The 19523-nt window shown below is 41.8% G+C and overlaps 1 protein-coding gene across 3 annotated transcripts in view; it reads left to right on the top strand.

Moving 5' to 3' along the window:
• LHFPL3 (LHFPL tetraspan subfamily member 3) overlaps nt 1–19523 on the top strand; it is a 560027-nt gene that overhangs the window by 323786 nt on the left and 216718 nt on the right. The window lies entirely within an intron of this gene.

The raw sequence follows: 19523 nt of genomic DNA on the forward strand, positions 1-19523 counted from the left end.
GGAATTCCTGACTTGCTTCCAGAAAGAAACCACCAGTAGGCAGTTCCAGGTCCCCTTGGATTGCAGCTCCACATGTGATTTAATTAATGGGTTTCTTGGTTGCATCATCTAAGAACAGCAACGGGCCCGCAGAGGCGGTATCTGTCCGAGGCGTCGTGCTAATACTTCAGCCCTGTGTCGTTGGCAGAGGTGCCAAGGGCTGGCTGACCAAAGGAATCTGCACCTTTCAGCTAACGATGTCTGAGAATGTCATTTGTTTGTTTTAAATATTCTGACCTGTTTCCGGGACCACGGGGTGTAGGTGGGGTGCCATGAAGAAATGATTTCCTGAACCTTGTCCCCTCTGAAGGGCACCTCTCAGAGAACCAGCATGTCATCGCGGGAACGTTCCAATTTAGGATCCAGACTGATCCAATTTAGGATCAGACTTGGGTGGGAATCCCAGAGTCCGAGATCTCGTCACCTTGAGCAGGTTACCCTACTTGTCTGAATCATGGACTTTCTCCACTGTGAAATGAGAATAATCGTGCGTATCTTGCCTGATTATCATGAGGATTAGACATGATACTTGTAACCTTCCAAATGAGGCATCCAGCGCCCAGAAGACATTCAGTGGTTGTAGTAATAATAGTAGTAGAGTCTCATTTCAGAAAATAGAAAAGAAACTAGGTGTGGTTTATGCCCAACAGTTTGGATATTCATTCACCTGAAGCTGAATGGCTGAGCAGCGTGATTTTATTTTCCAAAGTCTCTTTCCATTCTAGTTCTATAAATTCCGGGTTCCTCATCACGTGCTGCTTTACCCCACCAGCCTCTTCTTTTTTCTTTTCTTGAGTATAGTTGACACATAATTAGTTTCAGGTGTACAGTAGAGTGATTTGACAACTCTATTACAATACCATTGCTTATATTCCTTAGGCTGTGTCTTTCATCCCCATGGCTTATTCATTCCATGACTGGAAGCCTGTATCTCCCTCCCTCCCTTCCCCCTGCACCCATTTGCCCACCCTCCCATCCCACTCCCCTTTGGCAGCCATCAGTTCTCTGTATTTATGGATCTGATCCTGCTTTTTGTTTATTCATTTGTTTTGGTTTTTAGATTCTTCATAGGAGCAAAATCATATGGTATTTGTCTTTCTCTGACTTTACTTAGCATAATACCCTCTAGAGTCTATCCATGTTGTCTTAGATGGCAAAATCTTATCCTTTTTATGACTGAGTAATATTCCTCTGTGTGTGTGTGTGTGTGTGTGTGTGTATCACCTCTTATTTATCCATTCATCCATGGGAGGACACTTAGGTTGCTTTCATATCTTGGCTACTGTAAATAACACTGCAATAAACATGGGGGGGGCATATATCTTTTTGAGTTAGTGTTTTCACTTTCTTAGGGTAAATACCCAATAGTGAAGTGACTGGATTGTATAATACTTCCATTTTTAAGTTTTTGAGGAAGCTCCATACTGTTTCCACAGCGGCTGCACCAATTTAAATTCCCAGCAACAGTGCACGAGGGTTCCTTTTTCTCTACACCCTCGCCCATGCTTTTTATTTTTGTCTTTTTTTAGCCTAGCCGTTCTGACTGGTGTGAGGTGATAACTCAGTGTGGTTTTGATTTGCATTTCCCTGATAATTAGCAATGTGGAACATCTTTTCGTACGTCTGTGGGCCATCTGTATGTCTTCTTTGGAAAAAATGTCTGTTCCAGGTCCTCTGCCCATTTTTTAATTGGGTTATTTGCTCTCTGGCGTTGAGATCAGTTCTTTATATATCTTGGTGGATAACCCCATATGAGATATGTCATTTGCAAATATCTTCTCCCATTCAGTAGGTTGTTGCCTTTTTGTTTTGTCCATGGTGCTTTCCCACCAGACCCTCCTTATCATGTATGCTTACTCCATATACAAGCTAAGCAAACCTTGTGTGTGCATGCATACAAATACACACACACACTCTCTCTCTCTCTCTCTCTCCCCCCCTTATACCAAGTACAAATTGTTCTTTCGTACCTATGAGCGTTAACACCTGATGCATTCCCTACCTCAGGAACCTCCTATGGACCCTCCATCTCTACCTCCCCGTGCGCCTCCTCCAGCTAATCCAGGAAGCCAGCCCTGAGTAATGACAGCCCTGGCTCCCCTTACTCCATCTGACTCCCACACAGGCATACAGTGCTGTGTAGCCAGCTTTGGCAAAGGAGAGTTTTTATGTTTTCTCTGGCTATACTTCCAGTTGGATGTCTTTTATTTTTCCATTCCATATGTTTGTTCCATCTCCATGGTTGTCAATTCCTTGGCCTGGGGTTCTATATCTAATTTCTTCTGTCTTTCCTCTCGGTGCACGGCTGGCATCTTGGCAACGTGTTTGGCGACTGAAAAGCGAGAGAGAGGATTGTGTGAGCAGATATTTGGGTGTGCCTCATGAAGAGGTGCGATTGGCAATGTTATATCCAGGAGTGACAACTTGGCAACCACAGCAGGGACTAAATATCTTGGCAGGAAATAGAACATTGGGACAACAGCGCTTGAGGGCAAAATTGGGGATACCTGAAAGGCCACAGGCAAAATGAAACATTAAATGGGTGTTATTATAAAACACAATGCTGCTATGAGCTGAAGCCAAAAATAGGTATTCCTTATGCAGAATTGTTTGTAGCAGGAAATTTTGATACAGGGAATCAGCAAAATGCAAATAGAGATGTTATTTACAGGATCCTTGGGCATGGCGCATCTTTTCTTGCAGTGGGATTTAACCTATAGTTGTATTATCTTCCTCCTGCCCCTTCTTCTCTTTCTCTGAAAGAGTTCCAGCGACACCCAACCATTCATTGTTAGTTTCCTTGGTTACCAATGACTTTCAGTTTTTCATTTGTGGGTTTCTGGTGTTAAACAAAAATCTCTCTGCTTTTGTGCTGCATTGACAAAGGTTAGAACTAGTGGTTGTGCTTTTGTCTTCAGAAAAGCATTGCATTTTGTTTTTTCAATAAAATTACTACAGTAACAAAAGAATAGAAAATGACTCATAGAGGTTTTCTTTACTGGAGAGGTTCTATTTTTTGTCACCGATTTCAGAATTTTTGACATTTGATTTAAACTCTATATAATCAGTCTGGTTGCACAAAAAATAATTTGAGTTTCTCCGCTTAAATAAAATAAACAAGATTACTGCTGCTATGTTTTTTTAGACCCTCCAACATCCCTGAATTGACTAAATGTGTTTTATATGATTGCAGGAGGAAGTAGGTGAGATGGGAATTAGGGAGTACATGTGAAATACCCATATTTTTTGCATGATGACTAAGTACTATTATATGCAAGAGTGAGTTCCCATGAGCTTAACCCAGTTGAATCCTTTAGTCTGGTGAGGTCTGGTGTAGATCCTAGAGGAGGTAAAATGAGCTGGAGTGGGTCTTGCTGAGAAATGTCTGTGAGCAAACCTTGGGGTTGCTTTCAGGGATGTGACCCTACTGCCTCCCTGCTCACAGACCTGCTTCTAGATTTCCCTCCTTGCTGCCTGGAACCTAGTGCCCAGATCTCCTGGCAGAGGCTAATATACAATCCTGAGTTGGCAATGACCCGCATGGGCATCGTCCCCATCAATGCTTCCTGAAAGGGGTGGCCCTTTGGACATTGCTCGGCCAGAGAAGAGCCTGCCCAGAGGCAATCCACAACCCATGCACCACAAAGCTACTCTGCTCTCCATCCTAACAGCATTCCTGCCAGACTTTTCTAGAACTCCATGAGCTGAGGGACCATGGACGCATCAGGCCAAATATCTGTTCATTGTAAGACCATTTGCAAATTAAATTTGCAATTTATTTTCCTTTTAAGACATCACATGGATATTCTAACTCTCTATGTGAACATTCTTCACATTCTACTGTCCTTTTAAAGAAAGGTCATGGGTGCCTGCCACTGCCTTTTGGAACCCACGTTATTTACATTTCCTGAACCTCTGCTTGTCCACAAATCCACCCCTGAGAAAGAAAGAACACACCTGGCTGGAAAACAAAGCCCTGGCCTCCCATTTACCTTTTTTTAAAGGTTATGACTAGGAGCTTGGCTGATTGTGATGATTCAATTTCTCCACATACCCTTTTTCAATTTATCTTTTTTCAATCATGCATAATATAACAGAAGATAATGCATGCTGAGCAGTCTATGTGCATACTAATTTGTGTTATGAATCCCTCTCCAGGTGGTTCTGAGGCATCAAAATATTCCAACACCAACCTGCTTTTCAACCCTGTATTTCTAAAACCAGTAGTTTGTTTGTATAACCTTATCTATGAAGAATTCAGACTAAATGCTGCTAAAGAAACTTTGCTTTCGAAAGGCATGCTCTCGTAAACCTATCAGTAGTTTCACCTGTTCTAAGGCCCATGTCGCTGATGATATTAGAGAAGCGAAGTTTCAGTTTGACTCTTTAGGCAGCAAATCATTGGCTGAAATTCATTATGACGACTAAAAATCTAGGGTTTTTTTAAGTGTCTATAAGATATACCAGTGTCTAGTTTCAAGAGTTATCACTTACTCAGTGTTCAATAGCTACAGAGATTGAACCCACCTAGAAGCCCTGCGACAGAGACAGTAATATCCTCACTTTACTAAAGAAATTGAGGTCTCTACAGCTAGGTACCTTGCCAAATACATGAAGGTGCCTCCATGTGGATACAGGTCTGGTTCTGGTTCCCACATCCTTTCCAGTACAATTAATTGCACGTTCTCTCTCACTCTCTTGTTCTCTCTCTCTCTCTCTCTTGTTCTCTCTCTCTCTCTTTCTTTCTTTATATTTCATTCCCACTCACCCTTCTGGCTTTCCATCTTCCTTCTCTGGAGCTTCCTTCCTGGCTTTGGGAAGACTTCCCCTTCCCCAACTCAGAGGTCATGGCTTTAAACTCTGTGTTCTCCGTTGTCTTGGAAGCTTCCACAATCACATTCTATTTGAACTGCTCTAATGATAGTAAATCCTGAGTCTTGGCAGTTGAATCATGTTCCATTCTATTTGGTTACTAACTTTCCAATAGAAAACAATTACAGTGATAGGTGGGCCCACTTAATTGCATATTTTCCTGCAGATATTAGTGCAGTTGTTTTCAATGCTAAGCCTTTGGTAGGAAAAAAAAAAGAGCTATAATATTAATCATAAAGTGTTCATTGGAAGAAAATAATACATGATTTCAAGTAAAATTATGGAGAGCTTTCAAATTTCTTGCTGCCTTGCAGTTAAAATTGCGTGGTATTGGATGCTGACTTGGTCAAATGCTATACATGTAGCATTTTATGTCCCACTAAATATATCCATATATTCTTGCAAGTTCTCAGTTCTGACTTCTTTTAAGTATCAAGTGCATTTCTAGGCGGATCAAGAAGAAAGACTCAGGGGATACTTTTTCCCAAAACGTATAAACATACACTTTTCTGTATTCTCTTTTACTCTAGTCCAACATTGAAAACATGCTAACCTACTCCTTTAACTACACAGCCTGTGAAATCAGTTTAGTTCACCTCTGAATTGCTCAGAATCCCTATAGACAGTATCAGTGGTTCTCTGTCTTTAGTATCTGGAGTACTTACTTAAAAATCACTGGAATCCACACCCCAGATACAAATTCAGGATATTTGGGTTGGGACCCAGGAATCTGAATTTTTGACAAGTTTTTTTTTTTTTTTTGACAAGATGATTCTGACACAGGTGAGCCCCAAACCCTACCTTAAGAAAAGCCAAAGAGGAGCTAGCATAACAAACATGACCATATTTCATTCTCAAGATGGGCCTATGAGATCAAAATTTACCAGTGGAAAATCTGAGGTTCAGTGAGGTCCCACTACTTACTCCATCTGGTTCCCTAAGCACACCATTCATGTGCCTTTACATGTGATCTTCCCATGTCCTTTTTTTTTTTAAGATTTTATTTATTTATTCATAAGAGAAAGACACACAGAGAGAAGCAGAGACATAGAGGGAAAAGCAGGCTCCCTGCAGGGAGCCTGATAAAGGACTCAATCCCAAGATCCCGGGATCATGCCCTGAGCCAAAGGCAGACGCTTAACCTCTGAGACACCCAGGTGCCCCTGGAACCCTCTTTTCTTCTACTCTAATGAAACCCCTCTTGCCCTTCAGGTCCCATCTCTGTTTATGCAGAACTCCTCATCTTCTTCTTGCTTATAGTGCCCTTGGCTTGCTCCGAGGGTTTGATATTGAAGAGGTCTGATTCTATAGCTGTTGGTGCCTCCACAGACTCAGTTCCTCCATGGCAGACTTCATCTCAGATCCCCAGTGCCTTTTCCAGTGTCTGGAAGGTAGGAGGTGCCTCTTAAAAATGGTACCCAGCTGGTAGAGCCAGGATCCAGACCACCAGCTTCTGTCAACCATTCCATGCTCTTTGCTTCTCACCAGGAAATTTCACACTACTCCAGCAGACCATGCACTTTTAGATGCCCTCCACAAGTGTTCCATAATACACAGTATACTCAATGCTTCTCCTGGATACTGCTGGTGACTTAAATCCACAGTGGTAGAGGAATGCTTGGCAAGATTAAGGAAATGATATAAGGCCTTGAAAGAGATAAAAGGGACTACTTTTCAACACAGATATTGAAATCATCAGTCTGGGTACCTTATGAATGTTCTAAATAAGCAACCGAACTGATGGGAGGCTGTCACATTGACTTCTCAAAACTGCAGACTCAAAACATTAGGAAGATGCTAGGCTGATACCATAGAAAACTATCTTGCTTAGCCACAGACCGTATTTCTGGGCCAACCAACACTAATATTAGAGAGAAAGGGTTAGTTAGAGGTGGCCATCTATATGCTCTGCTGGCCCACTGACCCCAGAGAAGGGCCCCATTGTCACCTTTTCTTTTCTAATCATTACGCAGTATTTCAAATTGATTCCTTTCCAGCCCTCTAGTTTCTCATAGCTACCCTTTTTGTTTAGTCAAACTTGATGTACAGCATATGATCAGTGTACAATCATCTTTGTCAGCACAACCAGCCCAGCTCTGCCCAGGCTGAGATCTGATCATGTGTGGCTTAGACAACACGTGGAATTTTTTTTCCCTCGGTCAGTGTGGGGGAGGATGTTAGTCATAGCACGCTGCCTATTTGTACTATGCTGAGTTGTCTGTTTCTGTCAACTAGATGCAAATGTAGCAGAGGGTACATGATTTGCATGTCAGAGTGGGTTAGAAAGTTGCTATGTAAACAACCCAATGTGATCACCTTTTGTTGCATGTGGAGGCATAAAGAAATAGATTACTCTCTATTCAGTGTCAATTAAATCATCCTTGAAGACTTTCATCTTTGCCTTGAAGGTTATATTAATAGTATGTTTGCATAGCTCTTTCCTTTTTCAAAAACTTCACATTTGGCCTCACAACAGCCCTTTGGGCATCAATATTCATCTCATCTCACAAGTCAAATGGTTTTCCCAAGGTCATAAACTCCATTGTATACCATTGTATCTGGTCTTCTTTTCTTACACTAGAGCACTTCCCCTACACCTAGATGCCACACATCTTCATATTCACCTACAAATGCAAACTCAGATGGGCTTAAATCTTAAAACTGGTACAACTGCCGTTGGCAGTGTGGTCATGGAGACATCACATTTCCATTAGTAGTACAACTAACTTTTTTTAAAAGATTTTTATTTATTTATTTATTCATGAGAGACACAGAGAGAGAAGCAGAGACACAGGCAGAGGGAGAAGCAGGCTTCCTGCAGGGACCCTGATCTGGGCCTGGATCCCAGGACCCAAGATCATGCCCTGAGCCAAAGGCAAATGCTCAACCACTGAGCCACCCAGGCGCCCGTACAACTAACTTTCTTAAAGAGATAGATGCCTGCATTTTAAGCTCACGTGAGCACTGATACCAGGCAGGATTAGGAATGGTACAGTAAGTCCATGAATTTTCTGGACTCAGAGCATGGTGAGCTTAATTAAGATGATGTTGAAGGAGGGATGCCTGGGTGGCTCAGCAGTTGAGTATCTGCCTTCGGCTCAGGGTATGATCCAGGGGTCCTGGGATGGACTCCCCATCGGGTTCCCCACAGGGAGCCTGCTCCTCCTTCTGCCTATGTCTCTGCCTCTCTCTCTGTGTGTCTGTGTCTCTTATGAATAAATAAATAAAACCTTTAAAAAAAAAAAAAGGTGGTGTTGAGGGAAATTCAGGGTCCCATGAGGTAGCAGCAGTGGCTGGATAGGTAGATGCAGACTATCATCAGAAGTCCTGGCCTCTGGAGGTGTCTGGGTGGCTCAGTCGGTTGAGCGTCCAACTCTTGATTTCAGCTCGGGTCATGATTTCAGAGTCCTGGGATCAAGCCTCATGTCAGGCTCTGTGCTCAGCAAAGAATCTGCTTGAGACTTCTTTCTCCCTCTCCCTCTGCTCTTCCCCCTGCTTATGTTCTCTGTCTCTCAAATAAATAAATAAATAAATCCTTTAAAAAATGAAAGAAAAATCAATCTATCTATCTATCTTGGCCTCTGGAAGTGTCATTCTGCTGACTGAGGATTGGGAAGGTGGCTGTCCTACCCATTTCATCCTTGTACTCTCTTCCTGGATCCCCCCGCCCCCAGTTAGTTACAACATACATGGACATGTTACTAACTGAGCTGAGCTATTTTCAACCACCATTTGCCAAAACAGGCCATGTGAACTGCCCTTCTGTGAACTATAGGCAAGTAAATCAGGAAATGAAAATACCCATATCCTGACTCTTTTGTCTTGGTTTATTTGGTGAGAGGAGAAAATAATATGTTATGTTGGGATGGAGACACAGAAGTATTTGATAAATCCAAAATGTGTTTTCTGCATAATGTGTAGATACTAATAACTGGTATAATAACAAGGGCACAGCTTGTGATATTTTGTTGTTCAGCTCGGTGATGTGTTTGAACTGAACCATCTTATAGGTAAATATTATAGCAGAATTATATTATTACTTGCTGTTTGTCTTCACTGCTCCAGGAATTTTTCACAAATCATCTCATTTCATCCCCTCAAAGATCCAGTAATGTAGCTACTGTTAATAAGTTCCATTTTGCAGATGAAAACACTGAGCATGATGACCTTTAATGACTTGTCCAAGGTACACAGCTAATAAATGGAAGTACCTATAGTCAAATTCAGGCAGCTTGGCTCTGGAGCTAACTTTCTCTATAACTATGTGCCCCGTGAGATGTGGGAGCAATACTCAGCTCCCAGAGTAATGAAGATGCTTTATAAGCACTTAATTGAACGTTCATTGGATGAATGATACAAACAAATGAGTAAGCAAACAAGTGAATATTCAACCAACGTGCAATGAAAAAAAGAAGTGTTTGGGTACTTCCTATTGATGGCATCTATTTTCCCAAACATTGGAAAAGAATAATTTAATCAAAGCTCTGTAGGATTACCATTAGATCATCAATTTTTCAAATTTTAAATCAAAATGTGTGATTTTCCAGAAACACTATGTAGACATTTTTAACTCATTCTCTCAAAGTTATCTCAAATAAGTCATGCCCAGCTATATTTAAAAATACTTTCCCATGGGTGCCTGGCTGGCTCAGTCAGTGGAGCATGGGACTCTAGATCTCTGGGTCATGGGTTCTAGCCCCACACTGGATGTAGAACCTATTTAAAAATCAAAAATAATAAAAATAAAAATTATGAAAATAATAATATAAATAAAAATACTTTCCCTTCCACAGTGATTTAGGTCTCATCTTAATTCCTCATATAACCTTTCTTCTCCAAACTAACCATGCTTGACATTGGAAAACTATTTATTTGAATGACTACTTCTCTTATGTTAACGTTAGTACTTAAAATAAAATAACCCTGATCACAAACCCAAGAACTTGAAGGTTTTCTAGTTCAACCTCTTGAGTTTGTAGTCAAACTTGTTTATAGTGCATGTGAATTTCAATCTGAAATGCTATATGGGTTTTTTTAAGATTTTATTTTTTAAGCAATCTCTACACCCAATGTGGGGCTTGAACTCACAACCCCAAAGTCAGGAGTCTCATGCTACATCAACTGAGCCAGCCAGGTGCCCTCCTTTATGGATTTTTAAAACAAATTATTCTAACTACATGCTACAAGACCAACTTATACACTGGGGGGAGAAAACACATCAGAAGTAACAAAAAACCAACCCATAAAGAGAATCCATGTGGCTTTCTCCTTTGTTTCCTCAACACCTTTGGGTGGCCAGTATTAACATTCCCATCCAGAAAGAGTTGAACTTTTATCTGGAGGGGTTTAGCTAAAGAATACCATGCATCAGTTCTGGATGGAACTCCCCGTCTGCAGGAGAAGCCAAGGTTCACTCATCCCTCACTGAGCCTAGAGCAGGCTGCTGGTTACAAAGGAAACATGGCTACACCATCTGGCTGGAGAATTCATATACAACATGTAGAGCTATAGTCATATATCCTGTTGGCAGTCATGGATAAACCAAGGGGAGTTTGAGCATATGCCAAAATTTTCCAGGTGTGGGAGAGTAAATTTAGGAAAATACGTATTTTATGGTGAAAGCGAATAGCCAGAAAACTGAAAGGCCTGGGAATTCAATGGTGTATTATTAAAGATAAGTTTGTATTTATATTTATTATCATAGAATCTCATGAAGGATCCTCATCAAGAACCCAGATTCCTTCTATAATCTGTCTCCAATATCCCCTATAGCAAGAATTGGTAAACTCTGTCTTTAAGGAGCCAGACAGCAAATATTTTAGGCTTTGTAGACCACACAATCATTTGCAATTCCTCAACTCTAGTTATAACACAGAAAGCAGCCACAGGCAGCTAAGTGTGGCTTTATTCCAATAAAACTTTATTTATAAAAACAAATGGCAGTCTAAATTTATCCCACAGCCTATATGCAGCTGGCCCCTGCCCTTAAGTCTCAGAATCTTCTCAGAAAAGGCAGAGAACACATTCTCCTTACTGAGTCGCTTTGCCCTGAAAGTGTCACGCATTACTTCCATTGGTGAGAACTCATCTTCTGGCTGCACCTAGGTGCAAGGGTCCCTGGGAAATGAAGTCCCCGGCTGGAAAGCCATTTCCCTGTAATACCTCTACATCATGGAAGAGAAATATGAATCTTTCCTTCATAGACATTTAGCCATCTCAGCCACAGGCATAGCACACACGTAGAACTTATTCTGCTGGTCCCATAAAAGGAATGCATGTTGAATTTCAGGTTTCTTAAAAGCAGTACTATTCATAGAAAAGAATGTTAGCACATAATCACTGATTTACTGGTTATAAATTTCTTGGCCCAGGCTGCTGTTATAAAACTAGGTTTCAAAAGAAGTAATTCACTCTGTATAGGAAATAATAGATGGTATTTTTATTGAAATATTATCAGCACACATAGCATCTAATGGAAAGTGGCCATTTGTGTATCTATAATTACATGTTGACTTTTCTGTAGAGGTTTCATCAGAATACTCAGCAGGTGGATCCATCCATGAAGACCTTGCCTTGTTTCCATGGTTGAAGTGTTTTCTTCAGAAGATGAGGAAAATATGGTTCAGAGATTAAAAAGCTAGCAATCCATTCGATTAAAAAATACAACCATCAAGAGATTTTTTTAATTGTAAGAAAAAATAATCCCAAGAATTTCTAAAACTGTAGTTTCCACGGTAACTTTGACTCTTCAATGTGCATAAACTGCTTTGTGTGGCTACAAAGATACCATATCAAGACCGAGCTGTGTCCAAAGCAGCAAGAGCCATGACTACAGACACCCTAGTTCACATGTGTCCCTTTTTCATGACTTGTCTGAAAGAAAATGTGATGGTTTTTGGCAGAGCTTTACATATATTTTATCTCTGCTCCAAGGTAAGTTATTTCAGATGCATGAGGAGAGAATGATCTATCTCTGATGCACTTGTAGATAAGGAAAGAATCGATCCTGGGCTTTGTTTTCGACTTTTTCCAGTTGCCTAGATTGACAGGTATCTTCATAATCTCCTAACTATCAGAAAAGACTGCCTGTTCCAACCGTGTGAGTCGTGAGTTCTGCTGTTGCTTACCAATTCTGTCTCCCTCTTGGAGTTCTCCCTCTGGGCACAAAGCTTCAAACCAACTCATTCACTGCAGATGCACATTGCATTACCTTTACAAATCCTATGTAAAATGTCCTATTACAGCTTCTAAATAAGTTTTGGTAAAACATTTTTCAACACAAAAATTCCCAATGCAAACATCCCCTCCTACCATCATCTGTGTGTGTGTGTATGTGTGTGTGTGAGAGAGAGAGAGAGTGTAAAAAATCCTTAATTGGCTTGCATAACATTGGAACAAGTGAGCACATAAAGATATTTTATGTGGCTACGCTCACATTCTTCAATCACAAATCACTTTCACACTCCCTGCCTGTATTAAGCATCTCCAGTTATGGGCCATTGCTGTCACTTTATCGATTTGACTTTTCAAGGCTCACAACCCCGAGGCTGCTTTCATCATCCTCCTGGGTGCTTATGCCTATAATTTAAATTAGCTGCCCCAGCAGGATCAATGTCATGTGGGTGATGAACTTGTGGTCAGCTTAGCCAGTCTTCCTATAAGCCCTGTAATTGAATCAAATATGAGCATAACTAATGTTCGTTATCCCTTTCGGGTACAATGTTGAACTTGTTGATATCACAAAGGGTAAATAGTAACTAAGGTAAACACACAATTATATCTGCAATTCATAGCTTAGAGGAGTAATTTTAAAAATACAGGGAAAAATTGTGAACTTTCCACTGTACAGTCATATAGTGATATTAAGTTTTGGCTTTAACAATAACTAATCATTGTGAACTTGAACCAATTCTTTAACTTCTTTCAGTCCCAGTTTTCTCATCTGGTAAAAAGGCATTAATAGCCCCAGTTTTTTAGGATCCTGTACGTGCTAAGCATTGAAATAGCTCTTCATCTTTAATTTATTCCTAATAACATCCAGCAACATCATACTATATCCATTTTATGATTTGTTGGAAAATTTATGTTTGCGTTTCCTTTTCTCTAATATCAACATCCCTGTTTCTTTTGAAAGAATTATGCCTTTTGTCTACTACTCTTATGGATGATGATGATGACAGGACCAAAGAAGTATTGATACAAGCAAGTGGAAAAGTATTTCTTCTAATATTTTTTCCTTTCTTTATTTCTAAGTACATCCTTTGTTGTTGTAGCTACAGCAATAGTTATCGTGCAGACCTCCTCTGTGGTGAGATACACAGGTCAGACATTCAGCCAGTAGGCACAGAAGGAGCCAAAATGGTGGGCCAATGGGTTAGTTTTCTCTGGCTGCATTCTTTCTGACTCACTGGGCCCACGTTAACAAGTATTTTGAATATCATCCCATGATAATGACCTGGGCTCACAGAACCTCGTCCTCTTAATTGCACGGGCCATCATATATACTAAGTGCATGTTTCTCACCTCTGAACTGAGGACTTCTGGGCACCAGATGCCACATCCACGTTCATCTTTGCGTTCTCAGTTCCAAGCATAGTGGTTGGCACAGTGAATGTGATCAGTAACTGTTTGGATGAATGGATAAATTTCTAGAAACTAAGTGACATGAGGGGCACCTGGGTGGCTCAGTTGGTTAAGCATCAGATTCTTGATTTCAGCTAAGGTCATGATCTCAGGATTGAGCTCCATGCTCAGCAGGGAGCCTGGCATGGGAGTCTCTCTCTCCCTCTGCCCCTCCCCCTTCTCTCTTTCTAAAGTAAAGAAATCTTATGGAAAAAAAGGGGGGGATGAAACAAAGAAAAAAGTAAGTGACATGAAACCAATGCTCAGAGAAATGAAATCTGTAAGGTCCATGACTACAAAGTGGCAGCACCAACCCTGTCTCTTCTCCTTGCCTCTTACACAGGTGAGGAGTTGGCATCCAAAGACCATGGATGTTCCTGGCTCTTACTGGGAACTCCAAATATTTGTTTCTTTCCCTTGTCTCCCAAAGTACTGTTAAGTTGTGGATTCACAAAATAATCTAGTCTTGCTTTTTGTGGTCTCACCTTTTCACTTCATCCTGAACCCTTGAGAATTTCCTTAGCTTTTCCTTCATCTTTCTTACTCTTCCACCATTTTGGTCAATTCCAGGAATGGCTTCATATCCTGCCCTCCTCTTTAGAGTGCATGAGCCCTCAGGATTCCAGCATCTTTTCTCTACCCAGTTAGGAAAAAAAGAAAATATGGTCCTAAATATGGTCATTTCTCTGCATGATTCTCCCAAGACTGTTCTTTATTTCTAAAGTGAATTATTTCTGAGTGAAATAATTCTCCTGTTTTCATTTAACCTTATATGTTTATCCTTTGCAGCTATTGCAGATATTAATTTTCTTTTACATACAAATCCATTATGACATGCAGCAGACCCCCTACAAGTTCACAGCTTGCCCTCTATGTAGGTTGTATATTCTGAAAAGTCTAGGAATTACTTGCAATCTGAACTAAATTAGAATTTAGTTTTTTTAAAACACTCAAGCAGAATATAAAAAGAGTTTATATATAGATGCAAAGTGACTTAGCCACACATAGTATAAAGTTTTGGAGAAACACTAAATCAGTACTTTGTCAGTTTACCTGAAGAAGTAGTAAAATAGAATATTAAGTATGAAATTATTTGCTTTTTATCTATGCTATGTGTTTTCACCCAACATTTTTTGGAGGGTCACTGATTTTATGTAATCTTATGATTAAAATGGCTGATATACAATCAGAGATCTTTGTAATCAAAAGCGGCACACAGGGAACCTTCTGGCTGGCAGTTACTACCTGTCTTTGCACCTTTGCCACATGCGCTGCATGAAATCTTAGCTCAAATGAAGCCAGATGTAATGCTTTTTGATGTTTTCCAAAAGCAGTGTGCATTACATTGAAACACACACACACACACACACACACACACACACACACTTTGTTTCTCTTTGGGGAAATAGAACATGCAGGTACAGAAGAGAGAATCTGATGGGAGGCAAAATTGCCTGCTAGAGACTGTGGAGTGCTGTGTGAGTTAAGAGACACTGCCCATAGTAAGCTGTGGATCTGATGCTCTGAAGCCAGAGCATCCTCATTTAGTGGCAGGAGCTCAGAACTGAATGAGAACAGTAAAGACAGATATTTCTTTCTTTTGAAGCTAGAGCCTCAATTAGACTTGGGAATGGAATGAAAGCATAGCCCCTTTAGCCACTCTGTTAGAACTGTATCTCCGTGATTCTTGTCGCCCATCCATGTATTCCATCAAACAATATCCTGTGCCCATTGAAAAAGGAAGGAACTGGATTGCTGAAGAGGATTTCTGCAGGACTGTTCAGATCCCTGGCGTGACATGCTCAGCTTTCAACAGGACCTTCATGGCTTTTCCAGTATCTGCTCAGAAGGAGAAAATTGCAATAGCCTAGATGGGGGTACCTTCTGATTTGTCCATGATGAGGAAAACTTCCAAATACAAGCTCACTGTAATTTCAAAATGAACCATGTGTTCTAGAAGCTCTGATTTCTTTTTTTAAAGATTTATTTATTTATTCACTAGAGACACAGAGAGAAAGGCAGCCACCTCACTGAGCAGGGAGCCCAATGCAGGACTCAATCCCAAGACCCCAAGATCATGACCTGAGCCAAAGGCAGATAGATGTTCAACCACTGAGCCACCCAGGTGCCCCTAGAAGCTCTGATTTCTTCATCCTGCTCTGGTCAGTTCTCACATACCTCAGTCTTACTATCAGTCATATAGCAAAGGAGATCCTAGGTAGAGTGAAAAGTTCATTTTAAAAGCACTCCACAAGGAAATGTGTATGATTATTTTTTAAGATTTCAAATGGACAAAGGACTTTGGCATAAAAGCAATGGAATAACTATGGGGCAGAAAAATGAACACGTGACAATATAAAATTTAAATATTTTTATGTTTCAGAGGATACACTAAATAAAATTTCAATGAAAATCCAAATTAGGAGACAGTGTCCCCCCAAAATGGTAAATGTAAATCCATCTTTTAAACCAATAAGAGAAACACTAAAAACTTGAAAGAAAAAGGAATCAAAGATCTGAGCCATTCACAAGAGAAGAAATATAAATGTACTCATTAAACAAACACCCACTGTGTAGCAAAGTACTATTCTAGGTGGTTGGGTATGACATTAAGAAAAGACCAAGTTCCTGCCTTTGTGGAAAAAAAAATGGTGATGTGCAAAGACCATCAATAAGCAAATTTTAAGAGGAAGTGAAAACATAGTATATCTGATGGTGAAAAGTACTTTAGAGAAAAATAAAGCAGGGCAGAGCAATGAGGGATCCCAAGGGTTGATAGACTGTATATTCTCTGAGGAGGCGATATTTGAGCAGAAGGAAGAGAGAACACTCCTAATTAGATATCTAAGGGGCAGCCCGGGTGGCTCAGCAGTTTAGCGCTGCCTTCAGCCCAGGACCTGGTCCTGGAGACCCGGGATCAAGTCCCACGTCGGGCTCCCTGCATGGAGCCTGCTTCTCCTTCTGCCTGTGTCTCTGCCTCTCTCTCTCTCTCTCTCTCTCTCTCTCTCTCTCTCTCATGAATAAATAAAAATAAAATCTTAAAAGAAAAATAGATATCTAAGAGGGGAGCTTTCTTGAAGAGTGGGATAGCATATGCAAATGCCCTGAGACAGAGAGTAGTTCATGTCTTCAAAATAAGAGCCACCAGTGTGGCTTAGCACAGTTTGCAAAAAGGAGAACAATGGGCAATGAGGTCAGAAAGGCTGTAGGTAGGAGCAGGCCACACAGGGTTACCCCTGCTACCCCCTGCCTTTGTTCTGAGTGAAATATGAAGCCCCTCGAAAATTGAGCAAAGAGTGACATAAGGTTTCAAGGTATCATTGCTCTGCTTGCTATGTGGGTGAAGTGTGGAGATGACAAAGGCTAGAGCAGAAAGAGTTAAGAGGAATTGTAACCATCCAGGTAGGACATGAGGGTAGTTTGGACAAGGATGACCATGGGGAGGGCAGGTGGTGAAAAATCACTTTTGGATCTATTTTGGATCTATTTTATTTATTTATTTTTTTCAATTTTTATTTATTTATGATAGTCAGAGAGAGAGAGAGAGAGGCAGAGACACAGGCAGAGGGAGAAGCAGGCTCCATGCACCGGGAGCCTGATGTGGGATTCGATCCCGGGTCTCCAGGATCACGCCCTGGGCCAAAGGCAGGCGCCAAACCGCTGCGCCACCCAGGGATCCCTGGATCTATTTTAAAGGCAGAGTCAGTAGGTATTGCTGAAGGATCCAACGTGGTATGTGAGGAGAAGACTCTCAAGTGACACCTAGGTTTTTTTTACCTGAGCAACCAGAAGTGATTTGCAGCATGTCCCCAGCGTGGGGACACTTGGTTTGAGAGGAATGCTCAGGACTTGCCTTTAGGGCATACCTCGTTTGAGTTGTCCCTCCACAGCTGTTGGGTGCCTGGGTTTACAGTTCAGAGGAAAGGATGGCACTGTGAATAGACACTGGGAGTCATCGGGGTAAGAATGATTTTTAGGGGCACCTGGGTGGCTCAGCAGTTGAGCGCCTGCCTTCAGCTCAGGCTGTGATCCTGAGTCCCGGGATCGAGTCTCACATCCAGCTCCCTGCATGGAGCCTGCTTCTCCCTCTGCCTGTGTCTCCGCCTCTCTCTGTGTGTCTCTCATGAATAAATAAAATCTTTTTATTATATATTAGGTCCCGGGTCAGCCTCCTGGTCAGGCCTCTGGGTCAGGCTCCGGGTCAGGCCTCCAGGTCAGCCCTCTGGGTCAGGCCTCCAGGTCAGGCCTCCGGGTCAGGCCTCCGGGTCAGCCTCCAGGTCAGGCCTCTGGGTTAGGCCTCCGGGTCAGGCTCCGGGTCAGGCCTCCGGGTCAGGCCTCCGGGTCAGCCCTCCAGGTCAGGCCTCTGGGTCAGGCTCCGGGTCAGGCCTCCGGGTCAGGCCTCCGGGTCAGCCTCCGGGTCAGGCCTCCGGGTCAGGCTCCGGGTCACGCCCCGGTCAGCCTCTGGCTTCCAACCAGCGCCCCTGCCCGCGTCTCCCACAGGCGTCTGGCCCAGCGCGGTCAGGCCGCAGCTCACTGATGGCTCCTCGCCCGTGGGGCCGATGGCCGGGCTGGTGCCGCTCGGGTCTGCTTCCCACCTCGGGGGTGCTGGTCTCCCCGTGGGGGGGTGGGTTCAGACCCCACCTCCGAGACACACTGCCGCGTCATTCTTGCCTCATTCAAAGTCTGCAGCTTTTAAGATGAAATCCCAGCCTCCTTTGTAGGCAGCGACCCGGGTCCTATCCTTCCCCCCATCACCACCCAGCCTGCCCCCCTTAAGCTACATCTTTCTCCTCCACCTGCCTTTTCTTCCTCCCTCCCTCCTTTCTTGTTCTTTTCTCTCTCCCTTCCGATATTTATGCTGAGTATCAGCATTCCTCCACCTTTCTCAGGGTGTCCCTCCCTTCCATTGTGCCGGTTCCTGAGGACGAGGCAGCCAAGACCCAGAAGTATAGAGGAGTAACATTTTTACGTAGCCACGTATGTCGGATTTTTACTTCATGGTTTGCTCTATTCTTTTTATACTCACCTACTCATTTGATGCCTATGAAGTGTTCTCCACTGCTGCGGACACTGCACATTATATCTGGAACCAAACAACAACAACAACAAACTAAAACTAAGAAAACAAGACTGGAGGAGTTTTTTGAACAAAGGGTTAATATCCCTGATCTACAAAAACCTCAAAAATGTCTAAGAGAAACACTAAGTGCAGAAAAGTGTTACATATATGAACAAGTATGAAATCAGGAAATCATAAGCTTTATGTTTATCGGGTTTTTTCTTTAAAAAAAATTCATCTTTAGGGGATCCCTGGGTGGCTCAGCGGTTTCGCGCCTGCCTTTGGCCCAGGGCGCGATCCTGGAGACCCAGGATTGAGTCCCACGTTGGGCTCCCCGCATGGAGTCTGCTTCTCCCTCTGCCTGTGTCTCTGCCTCTCTCTCTCTCTCTCTCTCTCTCATTAATAAATAAAAATAAATATTTAAAAAATAAAAAATAAAAAAATAAAAAAATTCATCTTTGGCTTCCAAAGGAGTGAAAAACACAGTATTTTAAGTACCTAATCTAAATTAAAAGCAAAGTTAGAGGGGCACCTGGGTGGCTCAGTGGTTAAGCCTCTACCTTGGGCTTAGATCATGATCCTGGGGTCCCGGGATCAAGTCCCACATCGGGCTCCCCTCAGGGAGCCTGCTTCTGTCTCTGCCTGTCTGTGTCTCTCGTGAATAAATAAAATCTTAAAAAAAAAAAAAGCAAAGATAGAATAAAGAGTCTCATCAAGAAACTTCCCATATCATGTGTTTATGATGCACATATTCTATTTTGGTAGAAAATATTTTATCAAGCATATCTGGTATTTTTTATTCATTTTATAACTGAAATATAATTAACATACAGTGTTATATTAGTTTTAGATGTATAATAAAATGATTCAAAAATTCTATACATTACTCATTACTCATCACCCACCATAAGTATATTCTTTTTTTTTTAAG

Source organism: Canis aureus, chromosome 21, assembly GCF_053574225.1.
Source record: "Canis aureus isolate CA01 chromosome 21, VMU_Caureus_v.1.0, whole genome shotgun sequence".
Taxonomy (NCBI): domain Eukaryota; kingdom Metazoa; phylum Chordata; class Mammalia; order Carnivora; family Canidae; genus Canis; species Canis aureus.